The 12,967-nt window shown below is 45.6% G+C and overlaps 1 protein-coding gene across 2 annotated transcripts in view; it reads right to left on the minus strand.

Annotated features, from left to right (window-relative positions):
- Positions 1 to 12,967, minus strand: part of CARMIL1 (capping protein regulator and myosin 1 linker 1) — a 310,173-nt gene that overhangs the window by 53,258 nt on the left and 243,948 nt on the right. The gene's annotated exons all lie outside the window — the stretch shown is intronic.

The following is a 12,967-nucleotide window of genomic DNA, read 5'->3' on the forward strand; positions in this document are numbered from 1 at the left end:
GCCAGGCTGCATTGATCTGTAATTTAGACAGACAGAGGTCTTGAGAATCCATTCTCTTTTGAGAATCTCACTGCAGAATCCATTCAGAAGGGAGGTTAATCAAACAGAGTTGAACACGACAAAGACCTTGGTTTCTGAGCTAGACCAGGTTTTTACAGAGTTCGGCATTTGGGGATTTCAATGGAGTACTTGCTCAAGGGCTGAAATAGGTCTGAAGCTGCTTCCAGAGGAAAACTCTGGCTTGGCGGCAGGTGTTGACCCTATCACTCAGCTCTGCTTGGGCGACCCTCTGTCTGAGCAAGAGAAATGGTCACAAAGCTCAATTCTGATCATCCGATGTTGTCTGAAGCTTGCAGCCGTAGCTCCCGAGGCGAAGGCTCCGCCCTTTACCCAGCAAGCAGAACAGCTCGGCAGGCAAGCCTCGCTGGGGACTGATCCTCAACTTTGCTAGAACTTTCTTATGTGTTTTTTTGTACCCCCCTTAACTCTGTTCACTCACTTTACCTTTGGATTTCTATTTTACTAACTACTAAACGTGGCACCGAAAGTAGTTTCTGAAGGAAGGCAGAACATTTATAAATCCAAGAAGCAAATATACGTATCAGGGCACACATTCTAAAGTAAAACATATAGAAGAAATGCAATGCTATCTGGAGCATGGAAGTAATTTTATCGCGTCTAGTTTTCAAGCGTGATTTTCAGCAGAAATATCAATAGGATCGTCGTCAAAAAATTAAAAAACAGCCAAAGCTAAAAACCATTTGCTTTAAATTTTGATCTTGCTAAGGAATAGACTTGCAAGAGACGTTTGACTCCAGCCCTGGCAGATGGGAAATCCTTAAATACCAAATTCCAGCAGCGACGGTCTCCTCTGGGGCACGTTTGGGAAACCAAGAATTTGGAAAGGCCAACTTTACTCTGAATTTCCACACGAGAGCTGAAGAATGAAGACGCACTCTAGTATCCCCCCACTATCCCTCCCGTATCCCAGATTCACATCTAAACACCGAGGCCTTCAAGTGCAGCCTCCGTTCACTTAGATGGTCCAAAGCACCAGGCAGAGCTCTGCACTGGTGTCTTCTCCTCAGTCCACCGACAGGAAGAACGAAATCCTGTGAGGACAGAAATGCCAGTCATGGAGACACTGCCCACCAAGCTGCTGGTGTGAAACCCTTGTGCATGGGCTCTTCCTCACCCCAACCTCTCTAGCCTCACCTGCCAGTGACACGGGCCAGCCTGAAGACCAGGGATCCAGCAGAGAGGGCACGGACTTGGGAATCAATGCTCAGAAGAAAAATTGGATAATGCGGTGGAGGGGCTGGAGGGCTTCCTAGGCTAAGAGGGTCAAGGAAAATGTCTAAGAAACAGGCGGTTGGGTTGAGACCTGGACGGTGGGAAGAAAGTAGCTGTGGGAAGATGTGGTGAGGGGTGTTCCAATCGAACAGCAGCTGAGACGGGAAGCCAGGCGAGTTCTAGAGAAAAGCAGTAAGGACCACAGTGGCTGGAGGGAAGTGAACAAAGGGGGAGAGAGCAGAACCAGGTGGAGAGAGAGAGAGGCAGGGGTCTTGCAGACCATGAGGAAACTATATCTATTCTGGGTGCAGTGGGAAACCATCAGAGGGTGTCACCTAAGACACCAGAAAGGTCCTGGGAGGAGGGGCAGGGGCTGGCGGGTAAGGTTGATGTCTCGCATCAGGACGAGGCACGCATGGGGGTGGGGGTGGGGGGCGCGAAGGCTCTGTTTTGGACTCACTGAGACATCAGATGGCAAGTAAGAGGTTGAACACACAAGCCTATACAGTTCAGGGTAAAATGAGATACATGTCATGAACGTAGGAAGGAAAGGGGTCAGAGCCGGGGATCCTGTAAGCATGTCTACACCGCAGCTGCGCACGTGGGCCACCAGCTCACCTGGCTGCTGAGCCCAGTCACATCCACAGTCCCAACTGGACAGCTCAGTCGGGGCCTTGCTGGCACCTCAACTCAGCACGTCCACTTCTGTCAAGACCTGCCGTTCTCGCGTATTCCCCAGCTTCAGAGACTCCTTGCTACCTTAAAAATAAATTGGGGCGCCCAGGTGGCTCAGTCGGTTGAGCGTCTGACTTCAGCTCAGGTCACGATCCCCCAGTCTGTGAGATCAAGCCCCGCGTCCGGCTCTCTGCTGTCAGCGCGGAGCCCGCTTTGGATCTTCCGTTCCCCTCTATCCCTCCCCTGCCCCCACTTGTGCTCTCTCTCTCAAAAGTAAAATATATTTAAAAAATTTTTTTAGAGAAAGAAAAAAATATATGTAAACAAGCCATCCCTTCGCAGGACCCACAAGACTCTGTGATGAGGGCTCCAGCCTCCTCAGCCCCTACCCCTTGTCCCCACTATACCCAAACACTACATAGGTCCTCAGTCTACGACGTTCTGTCCCCGCTCTGAACCTGTGTGCTGCTCTCTCTGCTAAATTTACTTACTCACTTTCCTCCCGGTCAACTTCTCTCTCAGATGCCATCTCTCGCCGTAGCAACAGTTCCGAGGGCCTACTATGTGCCAGGCGTGATGCTCAGAACCTTCCTCCGGGACGCCTTCCTTGGCAACACCCCTCCCCCGGGCTGGGCTGGGCCCCCCTTCTCTGCACCTTCCACAGCAAGTTGCACGCTCCGTCAATGCCCCCTCCCACCATACCTAATATTTCACTGCATTAATGCACAGCCACCTCAAGCCAAAAACGAGCTGAGACCCATTTAGAACGGCAAGATGCAGGGGGGAAAAAACAGAGTGAATCAGGACTAAGAAGAAAATAATAAAGCCCGATTGAAGGCTGAAAACAACCAACTATATTTCTTCAGACCCTGAACCCTTTTTTTTTTTAGGTCAAGTGTACATGGAGCTCTGAGGCCCTCAACCAGAGTTAGGCATAAGCCACGGAGCACCTGATGGTGTTCCTGAGACCCACAGCACACCCCGGTGGTGTTCCAGAGACCCACAGCAAATCAGCGGCTCAGGATTTTCACGATCCTTGATAAAGACCTGCATTTTCTTCTGCACGTACTTGTCACGAAGGCATCTGGGGATGAGGTGAACAGGGACCTCGACGTGTACGGGAGACACGTCCAACACGTATGTGGTAACAAGGTTTACCGGCCTAGTTACGAAGGTGGCCCTTGTGACACAGTACAGAAGCACGCGTCAGGAAGAGCCATTGTACAGAGGCCCACAACAGAGGAAGGAAGGGGGCGAGCCTGTTTGGTGGAGACCCTCCAGGGCACCGTATCTTCTCCCACCCGTGCATCTCTGACCCTCGGCGTGCAGGGAGGCAAGGCTAGGTCAGGGCGTTCGCGCCGGGGGCACGTTGGAACAGCGGACAGCGAGGCTTCTGTACATGAATGCTGCTCCAACTTCTTTGTGAGCCATCTTTTCTTTTCTTGTTAAGTTTTATTTATGTATTTTTAGTAATCTCTGCATCCTACATGAGGCATGAACTCACGACCCCGCGATCAAGAGTCACGTGATCTTTGGCCTGAGCCAGCCAGGCGCCCCAGACTGTGACCCGCTTTATATATTGAAATGTATTTTATGTCACGAGCTGACGTATGGGTCCACGTGTGTGTAACTGAAACACGCACTTGGTGCGATCTGACACTTTGCCTTCATTCTTTATACTTCATTTCTGAGGAGCTTTCTTTTTTTTAACTCCTGGTCAAATCATTACATTGATTTCATGAGCCAGTCGGTCGCAAGATGCACTCGGTACTGATTCAAGTCTTTCCAGATGGCCTCGTTTCTGTGGCAGGCTCCCGTCCTTCCGCACCCAAGCAAACGCGTGTGGGGTTTACATCAGTGGTGGCTCTGAGATGGCCGGAACCAGCTCGGCCACTTTGGCCTTTCAGGGTAGCAAACGTGCGGGAGACAGATTGGTTCCTTCACCTTCCGAGCCGGGAATACCATACACAATGGAGGAACGATAAGCGTTTTTTGAATGACTGGGTGGCCCTCTAGTCTACATGTTTAGTTCAGGCACTCATCACTACCTAAGACTTCATCGATGAGAAATACTTCCATCTACTCCCTGGGCACTTCTGGCACCAACCACCTTGTTCTAGCATTTTCCTGCCCTCCATTCCTGGGTTGGCAAGCCCCCTTTAAGGACTGCTCACCTTCTTGTTCTTTGCACAGACAGACACACACACACACACACAGTATCTGAAGACACTGTTTTCTACGAATCGAATGTTGTTTCCTTCATCCTGCAGGGATTTGGTCTTTGTTTTCCACTGGCAAGCAGTGATCGTTTGGAGCTTTCCGACAGGAGAGACGTTGTTGAAACAAACGTCCACACTCACTGTGTACTCTGCAAACATGAGGTTTCTAAGGGCTTCAAAGTGGGACCGATCCTAGAGCAATTATTTTATCTAATACCGGTTCTACTGTACTATCCCCAGGAGCTCCTAAATCTGTGATTGCTTGTAAGGGACTTAACTAGTTAGGACTTTACTTAAAAAAATGTCCTGTTTAAGGGAAGTATAAATTCACATCTCTATCATCCACAAACACACACAAACACGTGAACAATGCAAGGTTTTTGTTTGTCTCATCAATCCGCAGGCTATCAGAGTCATTTGCTTAATTTCACTCATGAGGGAAACCGAAATTATCTTTTCTAATCATCACCGCACGTCAGAGTTAAGCTCGTAAGAATCATCGTATCCACTCTGCAAGTCAGATGCCCAGCAAGTGGATGCTGATTTTGGAATGCCCTGACTCGTCACAACTAGTTAATGTTCTAAGCCGTTTTATGGGGGGGATTCATTAAGTCCTCCCCATTTTTTCCCCCAGGAGTTCGGTTCATCCTGGGAGCTGTGGGGCTTTTCTGTTAGCTACAGGGAGAAGTAGGGGGTCCTCATCGTCCCAGGAATGGCCGTAGACAGGAGGGGTGTCACAGGGATTTCCCACGGGTCTCCTTTGTCTCTTGGGGGTTCCTGAGGGTGGTCGGTGTTGTGTGTTGGGCTTTTTTAAAAAGGTGTATGGGGCAGATCTCTAGGAAGCTTCCTGGGATACGGCCTCTGCAAACAGTATTCCTACCAGTTAAAAATGAAAAGATTAAGAGATCCCTGTGGATGCCCAGGGAGCAGTGACCTCTCTGGGGATTTGCGGGGTGCCTCTGGCATTTCCCCAAAGGCCCACCACAAAAATTACTAGACACTCTGAGGAACCTTCAACACCCATTCTGGCTGAGCTATACAGGCTGTACTTAGTTTTGCAAGCCACAATTTGGAAATCAAGAGGTTTTCGTAGGTTGCATTCTAGTGATTAAAAGGTTAAATCTCCACTTTCCAAAGCGATATCATTAAGAAAATGACATTACAGAATACATAAAATTATAAGAGGAAACTGACAACTAGCACTTGAACAACTTCCTGCACATACTTAACATGAGCGCAACTAATTTAAATGAGATAGGGAGTCAGTAACCTGCCTTTGGCAGTAAGAGATGATTTCCAACTAATAACTGCTGGTACTTGACGGTGAGGTGATCTGCTTTTAAAAAGTAGTATTTTGACCAAGACAAATGGATCTTCGCTACATTTTAATCCACATTTAAAAGCTTAAAAATCGTATGTTAGAATTCAAGGCTGAATTTGTTAAGGGAAGATAATGTATTTTGTCATTGAAAAAAAGGATTCACAAGATGTACTCCATAATAATTCAAGCCTTTTAAAACTCTTTTCCTAGGAAATAGCAGTCAGGAGATGAACTGCTCCCCTGCATGAGTATCTTTTGATTTAAAACTGGTATGACGCTCATTAGAATAATTGAAAGAATTATATACAATTAGTGAGCGAGTTATGCCAAGGAGCAGACACTGGCTATCTACCCACTTGGCACACTATCCTGAACCCTGAGCTTCCGCGGTTTTTATAAAGGTAGCAGACTATAGACAGGGACAGATCTTGAGAAATAACTGATCAATAGAATGCGAACTACATCCTTCAATATCCCAAAGGCCGATGACAAAGTGAAATGGAAAGAGACAGCTGGGAATAGGGATTTCCTAGAGCACCTGATTGCAGGGAAAAAACAGATGGTCTACGGACACTAAAGAGGCTAAATAAATACACATTTCAGCATGACATGGAAGCCGTGTGCATAGGGATGATAAGCATCTAGGAAAGCTAATTAATCACTGTCACCAACAAAATAAAGCATGGAAAGGCAAGGGATATTCCTGGTAAGCCCAAGGTGGGCAGACTCATTTCCAACAATTGAGTATATCAGCTTTTTCTTTTAACGTTTATTTATTTTTGAGAGGCACAGAGAGACAGAGAGCAAGCTGGGGAGGGGCAGAGAGAGAGGGAGACACAGAGTCGGAAGCAGGCTCCAGGCTCCGAGCTGTCGGCACAGAGCCCGACGCGGGGCTCGAACTCATGAACCGAGAGATCATGGCCTGAGCCCAAGCCAGACGCTTAACCGACTGAGCCACCCAGGTACCTCTTGACACAGCTGTTTTCATTAATGGTTAAAAACCGTACAGGGTGCCTGGGTGGCTCAGTCGCTTAAGCATCTGGCTTGGGCTCAGGCCATGATCTTTCCGTTCGTGAGTTCGAGCCCCACGTCGGGCTCTGTGCCGACAGCTCGGAGCCTGGAGCCTGCTTCCGACTCTGTGTCTCCCTCTCTCTGCCCCTCCCCTGCTTGCTGTCTCTCAAAAATAAAAAAACATTAAAAAAAAATTAAAAGAGGGGCGCCTGGGTGGCTCAGTCGGTTAAGCGTCCGACTTCGGCTCAGGTCATGATCTCACAGCTCGTGACTTTGAGCCCCGTGCTGGGCTCTGTGCTGACAGCTTGGAGCCTGGAGCCTGCTTCGGATTCTGTGTCTCCCTCTCTCTCTCTCTGCCCCTCCCGTACTCACACTGTCTCTCTCTCTCTCTCTCTCTCAAAAATAAACATTAAAAAATTTTAAAAGAAAAACTGTAGGCTTACATTATGGTCATACAGCACACGTCTTTCATTTGTGTTTGTTTCTGTTCACATACTAATTTAATCTGGAATTAGTAAGCAGATATTTTACATCAAGCAATCTCACTTAGGATTTGATTTTGGATATAAGACATATACCGTATATGACATCCATATACCGATTCTAGTAGACTGGTTAAACACGCAGACTATGATACCCAAATCTGCCTTTGGGTGGCCTCAGGTAACTTGGACAAGGTGCTTAACTCTTCCGTGCCTTAGTTTCCCCACTTGTTAAACACAAGCTATTCATGATATTTACCATTCACAGCTTGCTGTGAGGACCAAACTAGTTACTATTCACAGAGAGCTTAGAATAATAGCACCTAGCACATTTTAAGTACGACATACACCCGAATGTTAAACAAATGAAGACGATGACTTTTTAAGCCATCTGATTTTGTCTGAAGTAAAGCAACATCAGATCCTTGGGGCAATGAGAGTGGACACCGGCTGGAAAAAGTCAGCAGGTTATTCTAGTAATTCTTGTTCCACCTGGGCCCTTCCCATCCCCCATGACACCCAAGACTTGAACGAGATCACTTACTACTTTCTTTCTAGCTAAAAGAAAAAGAAAAAAAAAGATGATTATTTGATTGAACACGGTTTTCTAACTCTGCCCTTTTATTTAAAGAAAACTGCCTTTTCCTTCAACAACTGCTAAGTTAAGGCTGATTAGCAGGTCTCAGGCATTCCCCCAGCAGCCAAGGGGCCTCTCAATCCATTCAGTCACCCTTATTTCAACCCTCACTTAGTCAAACAGTAAGTTGACGAAATCAATCATTTACATTATCGTTTCCATCTCCAAAAAGGCAATCCTTCAACTAATATAAATTTCTACCTCTAATTTATGGTGCTAAACCTTCCCTAGTGGGATTAAAACTATTGATTCTTTAAAGAGACGTAAGCACTGAAATGGAACTGACTCCTGGACCAGGGAGAAATGGAAGAAAACAGGATGATAAGATATCTGGAGATGGGGTTTGACAAAAAGAGATGCCCAGATTTTCGACTAAGTTTGTTAAAGAAATGTTCAAAAATAGATTTAGCAGATGTCACGAGCATCACAGGCCAAAATATGCCAGGATCCTGAATCTGGAAGTAGAATCTCTCTAAGTAGAAGGTCGGTGAGTCGTCCAAGTCACTTTGGAATGTCCTAGGGAAAGTGTCCCCGGGTGCTGGGCTATCAACAGACATTTTAGGCGATAGTAAAGTGCCACTCGACAGCACAGCCCTCCAGCTCTGCGTGTGGCACAGATTCCACCCGCCAGGGGCTGACGATCCCACGTGGGAAAGGCTGTAGGCAGACACGGATGCACTCGTCCTTCTGGGAACTTTCCACACCACAGTTAACCCCATGTCCTATCTTCCTGGATCGTGTAAGCCAGAAATGCTGCCAAGGCACAGGCCCAGGCTCATTTAGAAAACCAAAACCTGGGTGCCTGGGAAGCTCAGTCGGTTGAGCATCCGACTTCAGCTCAGGTCATGATCTCATGGTTTGTGAGTTCGAGCCCCACCTCGGGCTCTGTGCTGAGAGCTCGGAGCCTGGAGCCTGCTTCGGATTCTGGGTCTCCCTCTCTCTCTGCCCCTCCCCTGCTCGCATGCTGTCTCTCTCAAAAAAAAAACAAAAAAAAAAAAAAAAAAAAAGAACACCAAAACCAAGTAAAGTTCTCTCCCTTGGAAATTCGTACTTGAAACCTTTTAAAATGGCACCACATGAGGACCACAACGTGAATGTTTGGAAATGGACGTCAGTGAGAAAATGATTTGCCGCTCTGATTACGACAGGTGGCATGGCAGGTAATTTTCAAAGGTGAAACGAATCCTCTTTTGCTTGTAAATTAGCCCTGAATTTGTGCCACGGGCTTAGGGCAAAGAGCCCAAAAGCTCAGAATATTGATTTTCTTTAGGAGAGGGATCCCGGCGGTAGAGGAGCAGCGTATATTGCTATCCGTGGCTTTGAATCGAGGGTGAGGCTGTGCGTATCGAGACACTCGTTGCAGCACAAATGTGATGCGTACCTTCTACACACATGTTCTCTCTCATTAAACTACCAGCGAACTCAGCCCGGGTTTCCCGCTACTTGACAAGTCATTAGCTCAGTTAAAACAATGATTAAACGCATTAGTCGGAGCAGGGAAAAAATGCCATTTTCACGACTTAAAAAAATTCTGCCCACGTATTTGCCTTTTTATAGAAAGCTCCATCCTGCATTTCTGTCACACGCTCAACACCGAACGCCCGGCTCCGTCCCACGATTCAACAGGGGCTCACGTCAGCAACGGCCCTCAATGTTTGCTGGCGGTCGGAACCAGGAGGAGACCACCCTTCCAACTGGGGTCATCCTCGGACGAGGTTCTGCGAGACCTCCACCTACTCCTGCTTCCTGTGTGTCACAGCAACAGGAACGGTTTTTGTAAAACAGAAGCCACTCCGTGCCGGGTACGCCTGCGGTGTGGTTTGCCCTTTCGTCCCGATGGTGGTCTTGCATGTCTGTTTTAAAATATAATCGGCATCTGCATCTTTAAAAGAGGGTATGTCGGGCTCCTGGGTGGCTCCGTCGGTTGAGCGTCCGACTTCGGCTCAGGTCATGGTCTCTCGGCTTGTGGGTTTGAGCCCCGCATCAGGCTCTGTGCTGATGGCTCAGACCCTGAAGCCTGCTTTAGATTCTCTCTCTCCCTCTCTCTCTCTCTCTCTGCCACTCCCCTGCTCATGCTGTCTCTGCCTCTCTCAAAAATAAATAAACTTTGGGGCGCCTGCGTGGCTCAGTCGGTTGAGCGTCCGACTTTGGCTTGGGTCACGATCTCTCGGCTTGCGGGTTTGAGCCCTGCATCGGGCTCTGTGCTGATGGCTCAGAATCTGGAGCCTGCTTTGGATTCTGTGTCTCCCTCTCTCTCTGCCCCTCCCCTGCTCATGCTCTGTCTCTGTCTCCCTCAAAAATAAGTAAACACTGGGGCACCTGGGTGGCTCAGTCGGTTAAGCATCCGACTTTGGCTCAGGTCATGATCTCGCGGTCTGTGGGTTCAGGCCTCGCGTCGGGCTCTATGCTGACAGCTCAGAGCCTGGAGCCTGTTTCAGATTCTGTGTCTCCCTCTTTCTCTGACCCTCCCCTGTTCATGCTCTCTCTCTCTGTCTCAAAAATAAATAAATGTTAAAAAAAAATTTTTTTTAAATAAACATTAAAAAAAAAACACAAAAATTAAAAAAGGTACAAACTTCTAGTCATCAGATAAACAAGTCCTAGGAATGGAATATACCTAATACACTATAATACCATAATATACTGTAAGTACTGTTAACACCCACTGCACATTTGAAAATTGCTAAGAGTACATGATAACAGTTATCACAGGGAACAAAAATTGTATAATCACAGGGGCACCTGGGTGGCTGAGACAGGTAAGCGACTGACTCTTGATTTCAGCTCAGGTCACGATCTCACAGTCATGGGATCGGGCCCCGCATCGAGCCCCACATCAAGCCCTGTGTCAGGCTCTGTGCTGTCAGCTTGGAACCTTCTTGGGATTGTCTCTCTCTCTCTCTCTCTCTCTCTGCCCCTCCCCGGCACTCACTCGCACAGTCTCTCTCAAAAATAAAGAAGCTAAAAAAAATTCATAAATGTTGTGATGGAAGTTAACTGAACTTCTTGTGGCCACAATTTTACAACATATACATGTGTTCAATCATCATGTTGTACACCCCCAAAAGTAAAACAATGTCGGGGCGCCTGGCAGTCTCAGTACAGCACGCGACCCTTGATCTCAGGGGTCATGAGTTCGAGCCTCATATTGGGTGCAGAGTTACTTTAAAACTAAGTAAGTGAATAACACTAAAACAGTGTTACATGTCAATTACATCTCAATAAAAAATAAATTGAAAGAAAGATTCTTCTCCTCTACTCTTATCCCACCCCCTTTATTTAAGGAGACCCAAACCCCCTTTTTCTTTCTTTCCCATGACAAAACCAAATCAATCAACCAAAAACAAAGTTTATACAATGAAACAGTAGCTAAGCCCGTCTTTCTTAGCCAACACACCTTCATCCTAAACCACTTATCAGTGCAACCAAATATATCTTACTAGCTCATGTTTTCTTTACTCCTTCCCAACCCAGACAGGACCAAATAATTCTGGCAGGAAATGTGATATGTAGAGATAATTTTGAATTTTGAATTCAAATCTATTTCCTATTACAAAGTTATTTTCTTTTAGGGTTAGCCTAAGAGCTTTCTGGAATAATTACCCAATGTTAACTTCCATTGCCTATGCAAACAAAATACTTACTAGAGATACATTTTGCAATATACTAGCCAAGCAACTTTTTAAAAACCCGATAATGCCCTCGACATAGACCAAATACACTTACAAACACTTACATAGCAAATCATTCGTCATCTATAGTTATACTAGAATGCTATTTGGAATCTGGATTCTATTTTAGGCTTTCTTCGCTAGCCTTCCTGTACACGATAGGGTTTCACCTGGAGGATACTCAACTATTTTACTCATCGGCTTTAACAGATAACAATGGTCTATAAATAAGGAACTACTTAAAGCATTATATTTTCCCCTGGGCTAGAAAAATAAGAGCGGCCATGTCAGATCCTTGGTTCTAGAAGTCAGAAACAACTATCATTCCTGACAATCGCTGAATACAAAAAATTACTAGAGTTATCAGCTGATGCAGAAACCTTTGGGCAAAGAGGTAGCCCGGGTACTCCCAGGAGCATTCTCTCAGATTACAAGGAATTCCTACAAAATGAATTATTTTAGTGAAACATAAAAATATTGAATGCAGAGGCACATACAACTGTTTTTATGCTAAAGTAGGAAGCAACTGAACTAATAATACACATTTTAAAATAATGACATAGAAACTTAAGTAAAACTGTCCTCAGAGGAAAAAACAGTATCAACAGGCTGAACACTCTGGTTATGGGGCCAGACGGACACCACACACGAGGTTCTGGAAGTGAAGAAGGAATCAAGACCTACGGCTACGTATACACCGTGTGCACAATCCACCTTCTAAAGCACATGGGCTCAACGGAATTAAACAGAATATAAACTAAATAGGAAGTGCAAATTTAAGAGTATACCCCCCAAATTATGCACATTAAAAACAGGAAGAAGCAACAGAGAAAAAAAAAGTCTAGGACCAAGAAAGAACTATCATCCTACTATTTTGTTTTGGAAACAGTCCTCCCCACTTTTTTTCATGGCATTTATTTAAAAATGTTTTCCTGTCACAAATGAGCTTCCAAAGTTAAATAGTCAACTTCTCCTAAGTAACTTAGGAATTTTTCCACTGTGGCTAGAGGGACAGATCCAAGATTTATGCTCACTGAGACTTCTACAACTTTTTCTTGAAAGGGGTATGGATGCCGTACTCTTTAAGGAAAGTTTTAAGAAACAAAATACAAGCAAAGGGAAAAAAAAAGAGAGAGAGAAAGACACACACACAAACCAAGAAACAGACTCTTAACTACAGAGAACAAACTAATGGTGACCGGTGGGGAGGTGGGTAGGGGATGGGTGACACACGGGATGGGGATTAAGGAGGGCACTTGCTGTGATGAGCAGCGGGCGTTATAGGTAAGTGCTAAATCACTAAATTCTACTCCTGAAACTAGTATTGCACGGCATGTTAACTATACTCGAATATAAAACAGAATAGAATAGGCCAGAATAGAACAGAACAGAATAGAACAGAACAGAATAAAATAGAATAGAACAGAATAGAATAGAACAGAATAGAACAGAATAGAACAGAATGAAATAGAATAGAACAGAACAGAATAGAACAGAACAGAATAGAACAGAATAAAATAGAACAGAACAGAATAGAACAGAATAGAATAGAACAGAATATAACAGAACAGAAAACAACAGAACAGAATAGAACAGAACAGAAAACAACAGAATAGAATAGAATAGAACAGAAAACAATAGAATAGAATAGAATAGAA

This window comes from Panthera uncia, assembly GCF_023721935.1.
Source record: "Panthera uncia isolate 11264 chromosome B2 unlocalized genomic scaffold, Puncia_PCG_1.0 HiC_scaffold_25, whole genome shotgun sequence".
NCBI classification, from domain to species: Eukaryota; Metazoa; Chordata; class Mammalia; order Carnivora; family Felidae; genus Panthera; species Panthera uncia.